The following is an 8,676-nucleotide window of genomic DNA, read 5'->3' as shown; positions in this document are numbered from 1 at the left end:
TGAATGGGGAATGATGTGATTTTAAAAAAGGAGGCCGAACCCTGATTCTTGAGTTGCCTACATATATCTGGTGTTACGGGAATCAGGCCATGTGTAGTTCTGGATCCAACGGCGAACGAAACCGATGGAGTTGTTGTAAGAGTGGTCGTATGTTTTGAATGGATTTCTTTGGGTAGGATATTATCGCAAATAACAAATGATTTTAGGTAGAGTCATGAATGTGAATTTTAAATGTTATGGATTTATCACAAGGCAGATATCTGAACGGTCATAGAGTAAAAGGTAGGCAATTACTGGTAGTCAGTTACATTTGAAGCGATCGAAGGAAGTGAATGCTGTGAACGGAAACCGGAGCGAAGATTGCCCCTGTTTGTAGAACGGTTACCTCCTGAATTACCTGCAAAACTTAAAATACGGTGCATGTGAATATATATGGGTTATTGCAACAATTTAAACATGATGCAAATTCGTTTTGGACCATGAAGGTTGTCTTTGGACGGTGAGGATACTGTCCTTAGACCATGACGTCCTGGGCCATGAAGTGTATGATAAGGGATTCGCAGGCATGAAATGGTGTCCTCGGGCTATGGGGATGGTGCCTCTGGACTATGACGCCTTTGAATAATGATATGCGGTATCGAGAGATCTTTAGGCTATGGAATGGTGTCTCCCGGCTATGAGGATGGTGCCTTCGGAAAAATGGCGATGTTTCAGCCTATGAGATGTAGAGATATAGCGATATCGATCGTTTGATAAAAGAAACAGGTGATGCTTGGTTATATGCGAGGACGGGACAAGACAAGGCTTAGTCTTGTATGAGATGAGGGCAGTGTTTAGCCCGATGCGAAAAAAGGGAGACAATGATTAGTCTCATGCATGAAAAGGCAGTGCTTAGCCTTATGCAGAGGATCGAGACAGTGCTTAGTCTCACGCAAGGAAAAGCAGTGCTTAGCCTTATGCAGTGTAGTGGAGACAATATTTAGTCCTATACAAAGAAAGGCAATGCTTAGCCTTATACAGGAAACAGAGACAACGCTTAGTCTCGTGCAGGGAAAGGCAATGCTTAGTCTTATGCAAGGAAAGGCAGTGCTTAGCCTTATGCAAGGAAGAGAGACAGTACTTAGCCTTATGCAAAGAAGGGAGACAGTGCTTAGTCTCATGCAAGGAAAGGCAGTGCTTTGCCTTATGCAATTACAGATGCAATTCTTAGCCTCACGCAAGAAGTGGAGACAATGCTTAGTCTCATGCGAAGGAAGGGAGACAAGGCTTAGTCTCATGCAAAGTAAAGGCAGTGCTTAGCCTTATGCAATTATAGAGGCAATGCTTAGACTCATGCAAGAAAAGGAGACAATGCTTAGTCTCCTGCAGGGAAAGACAATGATTGGCCTTATGAAATTACAGAGGCAATGTTTAGCCTCATGCAAAAAGGAGAGACAATACTTAGTTTCATGCAGGGAAAGGCATTGCTTAGCTTTATGCAATTACAGAGACAGTGCTTAGCCTCATGCAAGAAGTGAAGACAATGCTTAGTCTCATGCGAAGGAAGGGAGATAAGGCTTAGTCTCATGCAAAAGAAAAGTAGTACTTAGCCTTATGAGTGACAGTGAGAGAGTGAGTGACAGTGAGAGAGTGAAGTATTTCTTAGCTGGATGTGTTTGCGTTTGGTAACTTGTCGTTATGAAGGTAGTGATGTGCGTATGTATTTGCGAATATTGCTATTTTATCGTGCCTGCATTCAAAGAAAAATCGTGAGTTTTGCGAGGGGAAGGTTGGTTCATGCTCTTGACTCTTTGCTTTGCCTTCACTCTTGTCTTGAGATCTTGTTTGAGTTACCCTGGGTAACGTCTGGCTGTCATAGAAACAAAGTTTTCGAAAAATATGTGTGCATTTGACAAATTATTTGCAAAAATATAGTTGTTTGAAATGTATTATAGTATGTGATATCAAATAATTTAGATGAACTGGTGACTGTGACGCATTTAGAGACATTGTAACCTACTTGCTTTAGAATTTTGAGGGTCCTCCTCAAAATTTTGCCCCAGTTTAAATGCATACTTCTGACACTGTTTTTTGGTTGTTCCACATATGACGAAGTTGGCTGAACTTGCCATCTTTCCCCGGTTTCTGATCATGGAAAAATAAAGATTTTATTAAGATGTGACCGAACTCAAAGTTGACCCGAACTCTAGTACAATGAGGTGCACTACAAGAAAACAGCCTTTAGGGAAGGGAAATCTGGTCCCTAAAAGGCCAAATCTGGTCCCCAAAGGAGGAATTACGACGGGAGAAAGTTGGTCGCAACCCATCGTAATAGCCTCCGCCGCTAAAAGCCAATAACGACTGGTCAAAAAAACTGGTCGTTAAAATAATTTAGAGACGGACAATAATTCTGGTCGTGAAATAGTTTTAGAGACTGCATATATCATCTCTAATATACGATGAAAAATTCATATATTCCCGTCGTTAAACCTTGTTAGCGACCAGCCTTTAACTGGCCCTAGATTATCTTTTAGAGATGGGCAGAAAATCTAGTCGTGAAATACTTTTAAACTACATATCTCGTCCCTAATAGACGTTGAAAAATATATATATTCCAATCGTTAATCCATTTTCGCGACCAACCTTTAATTGGTCCTAGATTATATTGTAATTTAGCGATTGTATTCCTGGTCTCTTATTAACCATGAGTAGTCCTAAAGCTCAATGCTACAAAGAGTTATTTTTATCAATAAATATCAAATTATTATTGAAAAATCTAGAAATAAAAAGATAATATATCAAGTTCACATCCCATGATGATGTTAGTTTCTATATTTGCTCGACACCTTAACAAAAAAACTTAGCTAATATCTTCAGCTACATTATGATATCAAGTTTTGAATAACAGTCCTACCAAAATAATAAATGAGCTTGTGCATCTTCTAAACTTGCATCTTGACTTGTAACTTCAGTCTTCAAAACCTGTAAGTACAAAAGTTTGAAAAGATGATAAATAACTATTGGTAAAATGACATATGTAAATTTAAACTAGCAATAGTTAACCGCTTACCCCAAAAGCAGTCTAAATTCACTAGGTGTTATAGAGCAACATCAACAAGGCTATAGGAAAATATACAAATTAATTAGAAAAGCTTTGGGATGGTAAATCAAACTTTGGTTTGATAAATTCCGGTACAACAATTCGAGATTTACCATTTAAGAGAACAACTATTATGAACAGACAACGACATCACGAACTTGGTATCTTTAATCATAAGAGAACCATATCATCTACTTCTAGTGAGCACGGTCATTACCACTTATGTACGGAACAAACATGATATACAACAAATAAAGAGGACATTCAAAATCATGTTCTACCAATATAATTCAAAATAAGATGAGGCAAGTTTCTCATAGAATTCAGATTAAGCTCTCTAACTTAGAATTCTCACATGTTTTGAATATTACCACTTCCTGACTCGTTCAAGTCAAATAAACCGCAGAAAGAAACAAGTGACAAATTTTGATATTGACGAAAAACCACTTGTAAGGTATTAAACAGCTCCTTTACCTGACGGGAAACAAGTGCGTGGACAACACTGTTTGCCGTCTCTGTATATATGATCATGTCAGGCCCTTGAGGTACTAGTCAATTTGTTACATGTTCAATGTAAGATGGTCCAGAATCAACCTATAATTGTTCTTTTAAATGACCTTTGATCTGCCTGGATTTTGAGACAATAACTATACTCTTTTCAAGGACCTATTTCTTATTGGCACATTAATGTTTCTAGTAATGACTTCACAAAAAAATTACAGATAGAAACACCAGATATCTCTTAACAAGAACACAGGTGGACTAAACACTTTGCAAGTTCTGTTTCCATGGAAAGAGATGAATAGTAAAATCCATGATGTCAGTTTTGTCCAAATTCAATATCTTTAATCTGTCTCACAAAACGTTCACTGTAGCAGACCAGCTTGCTAATGCAGTGAAGTTTCATGAAAAAAAAAATCATTCTTCACTTATGCCTTTTATGTCAAAAATGCCTTCAGTTGAATTGTGGAATAGGTGTATGTGTTTGGTAAACTGATTAGCTAAGCATGTATCACTGATGTTAGTGCAACAACTAATTGATGTAATTGTGTCTAGGAGGTGAAGCAAACAGTATGCACAGAGTCTTGCTAAGTTAGTTGTTCAAAATATGTAAGGGGTCTATAACTTTTTTTATATGAAAAAGGTAAGATAAGCCTAAGGGGCCAATAACTTTCACCATATTACCAAAATTATTTACAACATTTCTACTACACCACAAAAAAATGATCCGCGAGCATCTAAGTACAGAAGACAAAGATGAGGCTTATCAAAATATTTATGGTTCCTTTCCATCCAAATTGTCTAAATTTACAGCAAGGGATAACTCTCCATATATTGCTTTTGGCTATTATTTATCCTTTGTCTCTAGCAATGGTTTACTGCAGCTTATAAGCTTATAGATTGTCAAACTACTTACTGCACCATTGTACATTCAATCCATATCTAGCTTCAATCACTATTCTGTAGGCTATTTCTTCTTGCCCTTCTCAGGTACTACTGATGAATTGCAAAAAAAAATTAAAAAGTAAACTGTTAGAATCTGTAATATAGAAATTGACTATACGCAAATCAACTATATAAATTAAAAAGTTGGGTATATTTTTACTAACTTGGTCAGCAGACAAAACAGTATTCATTCAGTTGAAACAGGCGATGTCGTAAGCGGGACATGTGATTGTTGAGCAGCGAAGAACTCTTTCATTTTCTTCATTTCTTTCATGTCATCTTCTAAGGTAGACAAGCGCTCCTGCAAGGATTTGTTTTCCTCATTCAAAGATTTATTTTCTTCTCGAGTTGAACGTAGCGCGGACAGTAATTCAGCCTTTGAAGAAGTTTCACCTTTCAAGTCTTTCGCCTTTACTCCACCCCCAAAGCCAAACACGTGGCTACGAGTTTGAGGTCCACAACATTTTTCTACAATCTCTATGCTAGGTAGAGATGGATCTGATTGAATTATTTCTTCGATTTGAGCCTACAAAATATATAAAGATACATTTAAAATCAGAATCCATAATACTTTCAAGTAATTTACAAATTTAATTTACCAAACATACATGTTTTTCAATTGCTTCAGGTTCAACAAGCTTGTTATCTTTCTTACGGGTCGAAGAAAATTGTTGCCAAATCTGGTGGATTGCCATCTTTTCCGCCCTTTACATCAAAGGCAAACATGTCAAATAACAGCTCGTAAATATTTTCTTAGGAAAATAAAGATTTTATGATAATACCTTTTGATAAATAATCTCTCGAATAGGCTTGCTACCAATATGATGAAGCATCTTCAACTTAGCTCGATTTGCCGCATTCCCGTTGCTTCTCGCCTATATTTGTGTAACATTAAGCTTAAATGTAATAAATTTAATAAACTTAAACAATATACTCAGGTTCCAGATATAGTAGAAAAATATCTGATGCTAGGGAGGGAAATTCCTTTATTAACCACTCCCATTGTCTACTCCCTTTGGAATATTCTTAAGAGCCTGTTGGATTGGCTTATCCTTCACATGTTTTGTATACAAGTGTCCTCTCCATTTGTTCCATAACTCTTTCATCCATCCGAAGATATGATCACGATGATCATTCATGTCAACACTCTCAAATTTATCCTACAATAATCGGAATATGGGTTGAGTTTATATTAGTTCAGTTTTAGTAAATCTGTTGCATTTTGATCCTAACTGTGCATTTTGAATATGTGCTAATAGTTGTATTTAATTTGAAATTCTATCTAGCAACTCTCCAGCAGCGGAACTTTTTATGAAGTCTGTTGAATCAGTTAACAATCTCCTATGATTATACAGAGCACGTTAAGTAATTGAGCACATAAGTTTAGATACAACAGCTAATACTGCTACCCTATGCTTGTGGTAGCTGGCAACATAAAACTGGGAATAACTCATTTGTCAGTAGAGTTGAGTGCATACACTTTTTAAAAGTTACCGAGATTAAAGAGTCAGAGGTCTTTAACTGAGATTTCCCCATGGTTGTTATTTTATCCAATACCCAATACTTGAAGCTCTGGTCAAGAGAATCTTCCATTTGAAAGGGAAAAAAATGGTTTTGAAGTTTTCAAGAGATCATACATCACTATAGAACTTTCCTTATAGAGATTAACATATTTTTTTGTTTAACCAAATTTCTTGATCAACTGACACTGATCCGTGTTGTACTTATGCACGGATATACTGTTCTCAATTACTAAAGCTCGAGTCCGACACCTTTGATTTAAGGGAACGGATCCCAACTATACCACCATACTTGTCTTATAGTTACCTACCTTGAGTTGTAGAAGGTTAAATCAGTTATGTATTAGTATTTTAACTTAGGCTAAGTTTGGACCAACTAAACCAGAGAAACATATACTTTTGCATCAATTTATAATTATCATTCTGCCAAAACTTCAACTCTTGTCAAGGTAATGTTCATATTAAAAGTTAGTTCTTTATTAGATCTACAAAATATGAACGTCTGCAAATGTTCTACTTGGACAATAATTGTCACATAGCAGAGTTACAACTTAAAAGTTAAATATCAAGTGCCAACAAAAGTTACCCTAAGAAGCAATGAATTTTGAATTGAAGAATATTTAAACAGTAAATGCCATATTTGAATCCTCATGCCCAAGGCATCTTATATGCCCTCAAAGACAAGAACTGACCAAGTGCACATTTAAAAAATAGGCAGCAAACCAGAAATTGTTCTATGATAGTGTGAGATTCACTTTCCAGTCTACTGCTTTCAGAATTGCTTAGACGTTAACCTATAGTTGCTGGTTTATCAATAGCCAATAACTGTAAGCATTATGGTATTTGATTCCTACATAGAGGCACAAACAGGAACACAAGTATTCAACTAATAATATGCATCTTTACTGTATAAATATCATTTCCTCAGTCATGTAGATAAATTCCAGATTTATCAGCCATGTCAAAAATGTTATCTAGCTGCTTAGACTTAAAATGACTCAAATTGCACAGTCATACTCTTGGCTACAGTTGTTACCCCAATAGCTTCTCACATGTGATTCAACTTTTCTTCCGCAATATCATTTCACGATGATACTCTCAAAGGACACATATTACGGTCACGAACGATTCTTCCCAAGTGCCTCGAAAACAGTTTGCTATTTGTTCCAACCGTTCGATTATTGTAAAAGTTTACTTTCAGCTTTTGTCCGACTTCAAGTGATGCAACTTCTTTACACTTGTTCCTCCCTCGAACTCTTTTTACCTTTGCAGGATTAGATGAAGAACCTACAGCTGCATAATTTGGTAAAAACTATAGCAATACAATTCAGTTCTACAAGTTAATAATATGGATTCAAAATATCATACCTGTTTCAACTGTTTGGGAGTGTTGCATAACTTGATCAGTAGATGGAGGCAATGAAGTATTGGTTTGCATATGCTCTTTCTCAAGAACCAAGGAGTTTTTATCCATTGTTCGCATTTCTTGATCAGAAGACATAGTAAAATTTGATCTTGTACTTTTAGAAGAAGTTTGCGTACGTTGATTAGGATAAATTCCCACATCATTTTTAGAAATCCCTAAAGAGGAGCACAAAGATCTAGGCGTTGGCTCCTGTCCCATCCCTATAGAACCTGGACCCAAGAAATCATTTTAGTTTGGCATTTAATTTCAGTTATATATGCAATTAAAAATACAATGGATTTGGAAAAACTTACTTGCTTCAACTTTTTGGGTGTATTGCTTAACTTGGTGAGTAGATGGAGGCAATGGAATATCAATTTGCATATGCTCTTTCTCAAGAACGATGAAATTTTTATCTATCATTCCTGTTCCTTGACTAGCAGACATGGTAGAGCTTTTAAGCCCTTGTCCTCCTCCATTCCCAATAGCACCTGGCGAAAAGAAATCATATTACTAATATTTAAACATTTAAATTCAGTTGTGCAAATTAAAAACAGTAGATTTAAAATATCTTAACTGTTTCAATTGTTTGGATGTATTGCTTAACAAGATCACTAGATTGAGGAAATAAACTCTTAATTGGCATATTCTCTTTATCAACCAAAGATCTAAGATGGAATCAACTATAAAGACTACTACCAGATATGCATTCCTCGCGCCAGGTGCTATAAGAAAGGGACAAGGACGAGGACGATGGCTTAATTGGCATATTCTCTTTCTCAACCAAAGATCTAAGCCCTCGTCCTCGTCCTTGTCCCTTTCTTATAGCACCTGGCGCGAGGAATGCATATCTGGTAGTAGTCTTTATAGTTGATTCCACCTCATTTTCAGCCCTTGATGGTTTCATATTTAACCTGCAAAGAGCCAAAAGTAAAAAATAGTAAGACAAAATGCGTGACAATATAATAATAAAGGAAATCATGCCATCAGAATATGTAACAATGAATATACTAATTCATAAAGAGATACTTCACCTCATCAGTTCTTTTTCGTTTCTTTTGTGAAGGATTTCCTATGTCTACAATATCATCATCCATTTGTTTTACAATCTCATAGGAATCACGAGGTTGAGTCTTCCTCACTACATGCCAACCTTTGTTGGAATTATCAATAGTATAAAACACTTGAGATGCTTGCTCCGCTAAAACAAAAGGCTCATTTGTTTT

The 8,676-nt window shown here is 36.2% G+C and overlaps 1 long non-coding RNA gene across 1 annotated transcript; it reads right to left on the bottom strand.

The window, feature by feature from the left end:
* Nucleotides 1–2,795: 2,795 nt before the first annotated feature.
* LOC107781128 (uncharacterized) lies at nt 2,796–7,674 on the bottom strand. Its single transcript, XR_001646958.2, has 4 exons — nt 7,414–7,674; nt 5,308–7,338; nt 5,134–5,230; nt 2,796–5,051 (listed from the first exon to the last, which is right to left on the bottom strand). It is a non-coding gene; the product is annotated as an uncharacterized LOC107781128 (long non-coding RNA).
* Between the last annotated feature and the right edge of the window lie 1,002 nt (nt 7,675–8,676).

The sequence above is a fragment of the Nicotiana tabacum genome, chromosome 14 (genome assembly GCF_000715075.1).
Source record: "Nicotiana tabacum cultivar K326 chromosome 14, ASM71507v2, whole genome shotgun sequence".
NCBI lineage: Eukaryota > Viridiplantae > Streptophyta > Magnoliopsida > Solanales > Solanaceae > Nicotiana > Nicotiana tabacum.
Note: the sequence above shows the minus strand (reverse complement) of the source record. Positions and strands in the feature narration are given on the sequence as shown.